Consider the following 10,032-nt stretch of genomic DNA (forward strand, 5'->3'; position numbering starts at 1 on the left):
AAAGTGAATAAAATGCCTTAATGGAGTTGAACATTAATTGAGGCACAGACACACACCTGACTCGTGTGTGTAGAGAAGGTGAGATGAACTGGGAAAGCAGGCAGTGGGTCAAACCACTGTGAGGAAGGGGGGGGACTCAACTGTTTCTAAATGCATGTTTGTGTTTTTATTTATATACCATTATTTTAGGTATACATAGATATATTTTTCATATAATACAGAATACATATAATAGGGAGTGCAATTTTTTTTTTTTTTTTATAACTTTTTTTTGGGGGGAGGGCATGTCCCCTCTGTCCCCCCTCAGGATTTACGCCCATGAGTACCGGTAAAACACGCGAACAAGGTCAATGTATCTGAAGTGCGACATCTTTAGGGGAAACGTGGGCATTACAGGGGAAAGGTAAATTGAGCAAGGTTTACCCGTACCTATTTTAATAGAATTTGGTCACGTTCGGCGGGCCGGATTAATAAACCCAACGGGCCGTGTGTGGACCTCGGGCTGTAGTTTGCCCATGTCTGGTCTAACCTGTTTACAGCAGAGACGCATTGTAGGATTGGTGGATGAACCACTGTAAACACGAAGAAGACGCACTGTGGGCGTGTCTCCGTTTATTCAGGTCTGTGCGGCAGTAATGTCGAGTCGAGGCGAGAGCAAGACGAGTTTCTCAAATCCTTGTGATATATTCAGTGTGTGCTGCTCTGACTTTAATAAAATAGTGTTTAAAAATGACTTTGTGTTTAAGTCAGTTTTGTGTTTGTAGACCATAACACATAAAAGGGCATTAATGGGAACATTAAAGAACATTCTTTAAAAAAGTAACTAAAAAGTTACTTTTAACAGTAACGCATTACTTTTTGGTGTAAATAATCAACAAAGTAATTGAGTTATTTTTTGAATGAAGTAACGAGTAACTGTAACTAGTTATTATTTCTTAGTAACCAGCACAACACTGGACACGAGTTTGTCCATCTTTTATTCTCCAGGTGTTCAACTGTAGTCCACGACACGTATATTTTCTGGAATTAGACGTTGAGAAAACTCAGGTAAAATTAACTACATGACAAACCACATGAACCACAATAGACTTGTGCATATTTTCCTGTATTTTATTGTCTATTATGGTGTTGTTATGGTTGTTGTTATGATCTTTGGTGATCATGATGTGTTACTGTCTTTTACAATGAACTGCATTAACATAAAGAACAGATCATTAGAAAGAACTTTTTTGTGTATGATATTGTGTATTAATGTATTTTTTCGCATGGTAGTTGAACATTGCAGCACTTTTCAAGCTACTATCTCTTATTATATGCTACGTTAACGACAAGCAACAACAGATTCATGTATCATAAAACAACATTTCTCATACGTGCATTACATTTACATTAATGTGTTTTTTCGTGAGCTCATCAGTGCAGTATATTGCATCACTTTCATGCTGTCATCTATTATGATGTACAATATTAAAAACACCAGCAGCAGATTCATAGATCTTTAAAAAAGAATGTTTGTACATGCATTACGTTACTGTGTTTGTTTAATGTAATAATCATTTATATCATGATGCTGCATCACGTCTCATGTTTCTGTCTCCTAGATTTGTGGATTTGTAGTGTTTATTGTGTGATTTAAATGTCGTTATCTGTCATTAATAATGTTATTGTTTACAGTGTGTAACTGTAGTTATAGTACAGTAGCACATACAGTAGCCTATTAAGTAGTGCTGTGGGTTAGTGTTAGTGTTACTAGTATGTAAATGTAGTCAGTATTTCTTAGCTATAAAAACAAAACATGTTTCAAATGTCCCAGACATGTTTAAAAAGTCACACATGGCTTTAGGGGACGATGGGTGGACGCCTGCCTGTGGCGGTAGAGGACGATGAGTGGACGTCGTCTGTGGCGGTAGAGGACGATGAGTGGACGTGCCTGTGGCGGTAGAGGATGAGTGGACGCCTGCCTGTGGCGGTAGAGGATGAGTGGACGTCTTCTGTGGCGGTAGAGGAGGATGAGTGGACGTCTTCTGTGGCGGTAGAGGAGGATGAGTGGACGTCTGCCTGTGGCGGTAGAGGATGAGTGGACGTGCCTGTGGCGGTAGAGGAGGATGAGTGGACGCCTGCCTGTGGCGGTAGAGGACGGCGAGTGGACGCCTGCCTGTGGCGGTAGAGGACGGCGAGTGGACGCCTCGTCTGTGGCGGTAGAGGACGATGAGTGGACGTGCCTGTGGCGGTAGAGGACGATGAGTGGACGTGCCTGTGGCGGTAGAGGATGAGTGGACGCCTCGTCTGTGGCGGTAGAGGAGGATGAGTGGACGTCTGTCTGTGGCGGTAGAGGAGGATGAGTGGACGTGCCTGTGGCGGTAGAGGAGGATGAGTGGACGTGCCTGTGGCGGTAGAGGACGATGAGTGGACGCCTGCCTGTGGCGGTAGAGGAGGATGAGTGGACGTGCCTGTGGCGGTAGAGGACGATGAGTGGACGTCTGGTCTGTGGCGGTTTGGCAGCACTGGGGTTTGGCTCTGAAGCTGGAAACACACCTGCTCTCTGTCAGAAGAAATGGTTTGATCTGCTTCATAAAGTTTGTGCTGAAAAAAATGTATAATAGAAGATGATTAAAGACATTTACCATCACCTAAAGCTCTTTATTTGTACAGAGTGAGAAATGTCCAATGCAGGTCCACGGCCAGTTGAAACTTCTTTGTGGATTCCACCCTCCTAAAGTGTTCATTTCAGACTTTCAGGTAATCATCTCTTTCATGTCACGTCACTGTGAACCTGCACAACTATATTTGTGACCAAACTCATGTGCTTTAAATGTCCTCTGCTGTGGGATGCAGAAATAGTTGTTGCAATATTTATTTTTATTTACCAAATCTCAATAAAGTGATGTTTACATCCCTAATCATATAGAACAATGTTTGCTTTCTCTACACCCATGTCTCATCCAGTTATTAAACAGAGGAACCACTGAGATCATTGTAAAAGTTTTTTTTTTTTTTTTTAAAGCTTTAAAATTTTAAGCACAGTTTTTATTTATGACCTGTGTAACTCATATAAAACACTGCAAGCAAGAAAAAGAATTACAATAAATGTGTATTTTTTAAATTGAGTTTTGTCTTTGAGGCCATTTATTACTAATTTTAATGTTAAAGTGTTTTATATTAATAGATGTTTGTATCACTTCACTTCTGCCCTCAGACTCTCACTAGTGTACAGAGATGATTGTGGATTAAACATATTAATGTCTGAATGTTAGATTTTTTAAAATCTTTCTTCTTATTTAGATCTGTAAAAAATACCAAGACTAAAAGGTAAATAAAACCTGTTTTCCACACTCTTTATTGTTCTTTTACCAGGTCGTAAGTGTTCCACCTGCTTTACTCCACTCCTACTGCTGTAGCGCCCCCTACCTCCACCCCCACCATTATACAGCCTGCACTTACATTATCACTGCTCATTCATTATTTTCAGATTTCAGTATTTACTCCACACACAATTATCTCTGGAACGTCCCCAAAGCCTTTTATAGTCATATTGCCTTTTATTGGATAGAAGATTATTTGTTTTCTTCAAAAGGGAAATCAGATCTTTACATTTCCAGCACATGTATGATTTTACATGAATGTCAGTCTGTTCTGTCGCCTTTTTTTTTTTAGTTTACAAAGTCAGGGTTTGGTGGATCCTTCAGCAACAATTCAGCAGCCAAACCTAATGTAAATGTACCAATGCAGATTCATGTCATTTAAAAGACCTTCATATATCATTATTATCATCATTATTATGTTTAAATTATAATATACAATATGTGTCTTTACAGGCTGGTAGTCAAAGTCCATCTCCTTCAGCCACTGATTCATCTGCATCCAGTCCTGCTGTTTCTTCCAGTTCTGCTCCTTTAACCATTTCTTCCTGGTGTTTTGAGTCACTCAGAGACTTGATATTATTTTACAGTTTATAAATATTGTTTGCTAATATTATATAGTTGTGTTATGATTCTACTTTTATGGATTAATTATTTTTATCTATTGTTTATTATTAGGTTGTTTTTTTAAACCCACTTTGGAACTTTTTAATCATAAATGTTTATATTTATTGTTATATACCCCTTACTAATATATACATCATTTAGAAATAGTATTTGTATCTTTGTGTGTTTGCATTATTATAATTTATCATGTGACATTTTTGTAGCATTTTCAGTAATTAAAAATAAAATGTTTTATTGTTTATAGAACAGTGACTCGTGAATTATTCTGTGAACCTGCTGAACCCATTATTATTATTATTATTATTATTATTATTATTATTATTATTAAGTAAAATAAAATATATATATATAACATTAATACAAACCATGTGTCCTATATAATGAAAAAGAGACTTTTGATAAAATACATCAGATACATCCTTTGTAACTTGTCTGGTTAAAAGTGCCCAAAGCTACAAAAAGAAAAAAAAATTCAATGATATTTAAACTTAACAGGAAAAAATAAAATTCAGTTTTTTTCCGTATTGTTTATATTTTAAATGCATTAATACCTAAAAGAGAATACACAAAGAAATAAATAATTATGGGTGGAAAAAAAACAAAACAACAGCCTGCCTGGTTGCAGCTAACATCTTATTAGCATGAGACGCTATCGCGGGAATTGAACTGCGACTTTGTCCCACAATGAGCACTGCAACCAGATACATAACCACTGAGCTATGTGCAGGCAGGACAAGAGAAGAACCCAATCACAGCTTAAGAACTACATCTCTGTACAAGTCCCGCCCCTTCCCAAAGATGATTGGTTGGTTGGCGCTATTAGCACCACCCCCGTGTCTTTTGGCCAACTTATATGCATAATGGGCGTGGTCAACTACCCCATTCATCAATCAGCCCTCTCCCACACGCACACACATACAATCACATAGATTTTTAACCAGTTGGTAAATATTTCCTGCAGCTGTTTTAAAAGTATTTTCTGCTTATTTTAATGAGTTTGGTTTGCTATTTAACCTGTTAGTCTTCCACACAGAATTTGGGACTCAGCTGAAATTCCCAACCTGACTTTAAATGTTCCTGATAAAAGTGTGCTACATACACAATTTAGATATCTTTGTCCTTCATCTGACATTCAGAAACTTGATATTTTACCGTTTATAAATATTATATATTTGTGTCATGATTCTACTTTTTTTATTTTAATCCTTAATCATTGCAAATGTTTATATTTATTGTTGATGAAGACCCTCTGCCAGGATGGAGCAACTGTACGACCTTTATTAATATAATTATTATTATTGAGAAACAAATCACCCATAAAAGCCTCAAACAGGTGGAAAGGTGATCAGGACCATCAGTACCGGAGTGAAGAGGAGAAAAGCGATGTGTTCCTCATTTATTGTCTAATCCTGATCATTACCATAAAATTCATGTACTTGCAGGAAAAAGCTGATAAATTTGACTAAAAAAATAAAGAATAAAAGAGCGATAATATTTCCAGAAATGTTGCAGTGAGCAGAAACGGACCTTCCGGCTAATGGTGTAGGAGACATCATCATTAGCCTCATGCTAGCCGGGTTTGCTAGCGCTGTTTTTGTGTTAACGTTTCTTAGAATATCTGACTAAAAATTAACCAAAAAGACAAATACATTATATTTTAAGTTATTACGATACTTATATTGTATTTATAGCTCACTAAATGTAGAATATTTAGACTGAGGATGAAGACTATTAAAGCTAAGATTAGTTAGCCGGCTAGTTAGCCTAGCTCAGTGGTTCTCAAAGTGAGGGCCCTCTAGTGGAGAGTAAAGATATGACAGGTGAGGCGCAATGACCCGCAGGATTTATTTATTTATTTGTTCTTCATTAATGATTTTTAATATGAATAAAGTTCATACAATCAAAGCACCACAAACAAACAATTAGGTACAAGTCACTTATACTGCATACACACATTGTATAGTCCTTAAAAAAGTTACACAGATATTAATGATTAGCCTGACCCAATCACATCTTCAAACATCCCCCCTTTTGGGCTCTGTGTGAGCTTGCAGCATCAGATGAAGGTCATAACTAGTTTTAGGATTCATCAGTCGGGAAGAACGGGAGCTTTGAGGATGGATTGGACTGTAGTTAATATCAACAGTCTGCTACATCGACTCAGGACTACTTTTCGCTTTTCTGATCATCATCACTGCACCCCGCAACATCGTATATCTGCTATAAATGGACATTCAATGCAACCCAGATGAAGATGGGTTCCCTCTTGAGTCTGGTTCCTCTCAAGGTTTCTTCCTAATCACCATCTCGGGGAGTTTTTCCTTGCCACAGTCGCCACCGGCTCGCTCATCAGGGACAAACTTACTTATAAAGAACATATTCACTTTTAATCACCACATTATCTGTGTAAAGCTGCTTTGAGACAATGTTCATTGATAAAAACGCAATACAAATAAAATTGAATTGAATCAGTGTGGATTAGAGTTTTATTGTATTAATAAATTACACATTTTTTAAAATACGTTTTTAATGTGTAAATTCTCACTCTTTTCTACCTGTTATTATAGGGCTTTAGTGCTTTTATGGAATAGGAGTTTATATACATATTTAAGGGTGTGCAAAGATGAGTAGTGTTTGTGATCGTATGTAGTGGGCCGATCTGGACCAAAACGCCAGGGCTGATTTTTTGTCCCGTCCAGTTCTGCCTGGAACCTTCTCAGATAGTTTCCACATCTGTAGGCTAAAGAGAACAGCAATAAGCTTCATTCCACACACTGACTCTGTGGAAGTGTAGAAGTGTGTGTACCTTTTTCTCTTTGCATGGTGGATGTGTGTGTGTGTGTGTGTGTGTGTGTTCTTCTGTAGCACAGTCCAAGTATGTACCTTCTGCATGCGGCTGGACCTGAAAAGAAGTACAGATAAATGTAATGAGGTCGAGTGTGAGTGATTTCCTGGACAGAAGAAAGTTCAGGCTTCCAAGTCTTTCTTCTTTCATCGTGAATGAATCAGTGAATGAAACTAACAGTCTTCTTTCTAAATGAAACGTTTCCTGCATGTTCATGGGACACTGTACTGTAGCGGTGTGTAAGTGTGTGTCACCTCGTCTCATCTTTCTGATCTCATGCCGCTTACAGAATTACACTGGCATTCAGGGACATGCATTAAGCTGGTTTAAATCCTACCGGTCCGATCGTTACCATTTCGTAGATTTAAATGGAGGGCTATCCAGGCTAATGCTAGTAAATAATGGCGTGCCACAAGGTTCAGTTCTAGGACCCCTGCTTTTCACAATATACATGCTTTCATTAGGAAATATTATTAGAAGGCATGGAATTAGCTTCCATTGTTATGCTGTTCCATTAGCTTCCATTGTAATGTTCATTGTTAAAAGCGCAATACAAATAAAATTGAATTGAATTGAATATGGACCTTTGAAGAAGTAGATGCCGAACTCACAAACATCCCGAACCATCTAGAGACGTACCAGTGCCAATTGGATCCCACTACATGTGTGGAGTTTTAACATTGAAACTCCAGGAGTGTTTAAAGGCTCTAGCATGGAGAAGCTGATGCTGGATCTGTGATGATCACAAATGTTGAGCTCAGTAGCTCCTAGTTTTATAACCATAAAGACTGTAGAAAGAACAGAAAGAATCCTCTCAAGGTTTCTTCCTCATTACATCTAAGGGAGTTTTTCTTTGCCACAGTCGCCATGGCTGCTCTTCAGGGATAAATACACACCATTCACCTTAACTGTGGATTTCTGTAAAGCTGCTTTGAGACAATGTCTGTTGTGAAAAGCGCTATAGAAATAAACTTGACTGGACTTGACTTAATATCTCGCCCATCACAGCAGCAGTTCCTGTCCTTTTTAAGCCCTGAGCTTTTTAACAGGAGCAACATTCTCATTTTAAAAGATCCGTCTTATTTTCTCTTGTATATTTAGTGTCGCTCATTAATAAAGAAAAAATGCTTCTTATCCGATTACTCAAATAATCGATAGCTGCAGCCCCAAATATAACTTCTAAATATAGTTATAGTGTGTGTGTGTGTGTGTGTGTGTGTGTGTGTGTGTGTGTGTGTGTGTGTGTGTGTGTGTGTTTAATGTTGTGTCCTTGTAGATCTGGAATTCACTTACAGATGCTGAAGGAGCTTTAACTGAATTTTGAACTTGTGCTGGTTTCTCCTCCACAGCTGGAACTTGAGCTGCAGCTGGTTTCTCCTCCACAGCTGGAACTTGAGCTGCAGCTGGTTTCTCCTCCACAGCTGGAACTTGAGCTGCAGCTGGTTTCTCCTCCACAGCTGGAACTTGAGCTGCAGCTGGTTTCTCCTCCACAGCTGGAACTTGAGCTGCAGCTGGTTTCTCCTCCACAGCTGGAACTTGAGCTGCAGCTGGTTTCTCCTCCACAGCTGGAACTTGAGCTGCAGCTGGTTTCTCCTCCACAGCTGGAACTTGAGCTGCAGCTGGTTTCTCCTCCACAGCTGGAACTTGAGCTGCAGCTGGTTTCTCCTCCACAGCTGGAACTTGAGCTGCAGCTGGTTTCTCCTCCACAGCTGGAACTTGAGCTGCAGCTGGTTTCTCCTCCACAGCTGGAACTTGAGCTGCAGCTGGTTTCTCCTCCACAGCTGGAACTTGAGCTGCAGCTGGTTTCTCCTCCACAGCTGGAACTTGAGCTGCAGCTGGTTTCTCCTCCACAGCTGGAACTTGAGCTGCAGCTGGTTTCTCCTCCACAGCTGGAACTTGAGCTGCAGCTGGTTTCTCCTCCACAGCTGGAACTTGAGCTGCAGCTGGTTTCTCCTCCACAGCTGGAACTTGAGCTGCAGCTGGTTTCTCCTCCACAGCTGGAACTTGAGCTGCAGCTGGTTTCTCCTCCACAGCTGGAACTTGAGCTGCAGCTGGTTTCTCCTCCACAGCTGGAACTTGAGCTGCAGCTGGTTTCTCCTCCACAGCTGGAACTTGAGCTGCAGCTGGTTTCTCCTCCACAGCTGGAACTTGAGCTGCAGCTGGTTTCTCCTCCACAGCTGGAACTTGAGCTGCAGCTGGTTTCTCCTCCACAGCTGGAACTTGAGCTGCAGCTGGTTTCTCCTCCACAGCTGGAACTTGAGCTGCAGCTGGTTTCTCCTCCACAGCTGGAACTTGAGCTGCAGCTGGTTTCTCCTCCACAGCTGGAACTTGAGCTGCAGCTGGTTTCTCCTCCACAGCTGGAACTTGAGCTGCAGCTGGTTTCTCCTCCACAGCTGGAACTTGAGCTGCAGCTGGTTTCTCCTCCACAGCTGGAACTTGAGCTGCAGCTGGTTTCTCCTCCACAGCTGGAACTTGAGCTGCAGCTGGTTTCTCCTCCACAGCTGGAACTTGAGCTGCAGCTGGTTTCTCCTCCACAGCTGGAACTTGAGCTGCAGCTGGTTTCTCCTCCACAGCTGGAACTTGAGCTGCAGCTGGTTTCTCCTCCACAGCTGGAACTTGAGCTGCAGCTGGTTTCTCCTCCACAGCTGGAACTTGAGCTGCAGCTGGTTTCTCCTCCACAGCTGGAACTTGAGCTGCAGCTGGTTTCTCCTCCACAGCTGGAACTTGAGCTGCAGCTGGTTTCTCCTCCACAGCTGGAACTTGAGCTGCAGCTGGTTTCTCCTCCACAGCTGGAACTTGAGCTGCAGCTGGTTTCTCCTCATTACTGATGATGCAGAGTAGTGATGAGTCGGTTATGAACGATTCCTTGATTCTGAACGAGTCTTTAATGTGACTCAGAAGAACGATTCCTCTCAAAGAGTGATTCGTTCATTTTCTCTTGTATATTTAGTGTCGCTCATTAATAAAGAAAAAATGCTTCTTATCCGATTACTCAAATAATCGATAGCTGCAGCCCCAAATATAACTTCTAAATATAGTTATAGTGTGTGTGTGTGTGTGTGTGTGTGTGTGTGTGTGTGTGTGTGTGTGTGTGTGTGTGTGTGTTTAATGTTGTGTCCTTGTAGATCTGGAATTCACTTACAGATGCTAAAGGAGCTTTAACTGAATTTTGAACTTGTGCTGGTTTCTCCTCCACAGCTG

The 10,032-nt window shown here is 40.6% G+C and overlaps 1 protein-coding gene across 4 annotated transcripts in view; it reads left to right on the forward strand.

Annotated features, from left to right (window-relative positions):
* Nucleotides 1-4,217, forward strand: part of LOC124379758 (nischarin-like) — a 143,487-nt gene extending 139,270 nt beyond the window's left edge. For 2 of the 4 annotated variants that reach the window (XR_006924507.1, XM_046840325.1), the window contains one exon: nt 3,816-4,217. The gene's annotated coding sequence lies outside the window, so the exon portion shown is untranslated. Of the gene's footprint in view, nt 1-987; nt 1,048-3,654; nt 3,712-3,815 lie in introns of all 4 variants that reach the window. The other 2 variants (XR_006924508.1, XR_006924506.1) reach the window with 2 other exon arrangements.
* Nucleotides 4,218-10,032: the final 5,815 nt, after the last annotated feature.

Source organism: Silurus meridionalis, chromosome 26, assembly GCF_014805685.1.
Source record: "Silurus meridionalis isolate SWU-2019-XX chromosome 26, ASM1480568v1, whole genome shotgun sequence".
Taxonomy (NCBI): domain Eukaryota; kingdom Metazoa; phylum Chordata; class Actinopteri; order Siluriformes; family Siluridae; genus Silurus; species Silurus meridionalis.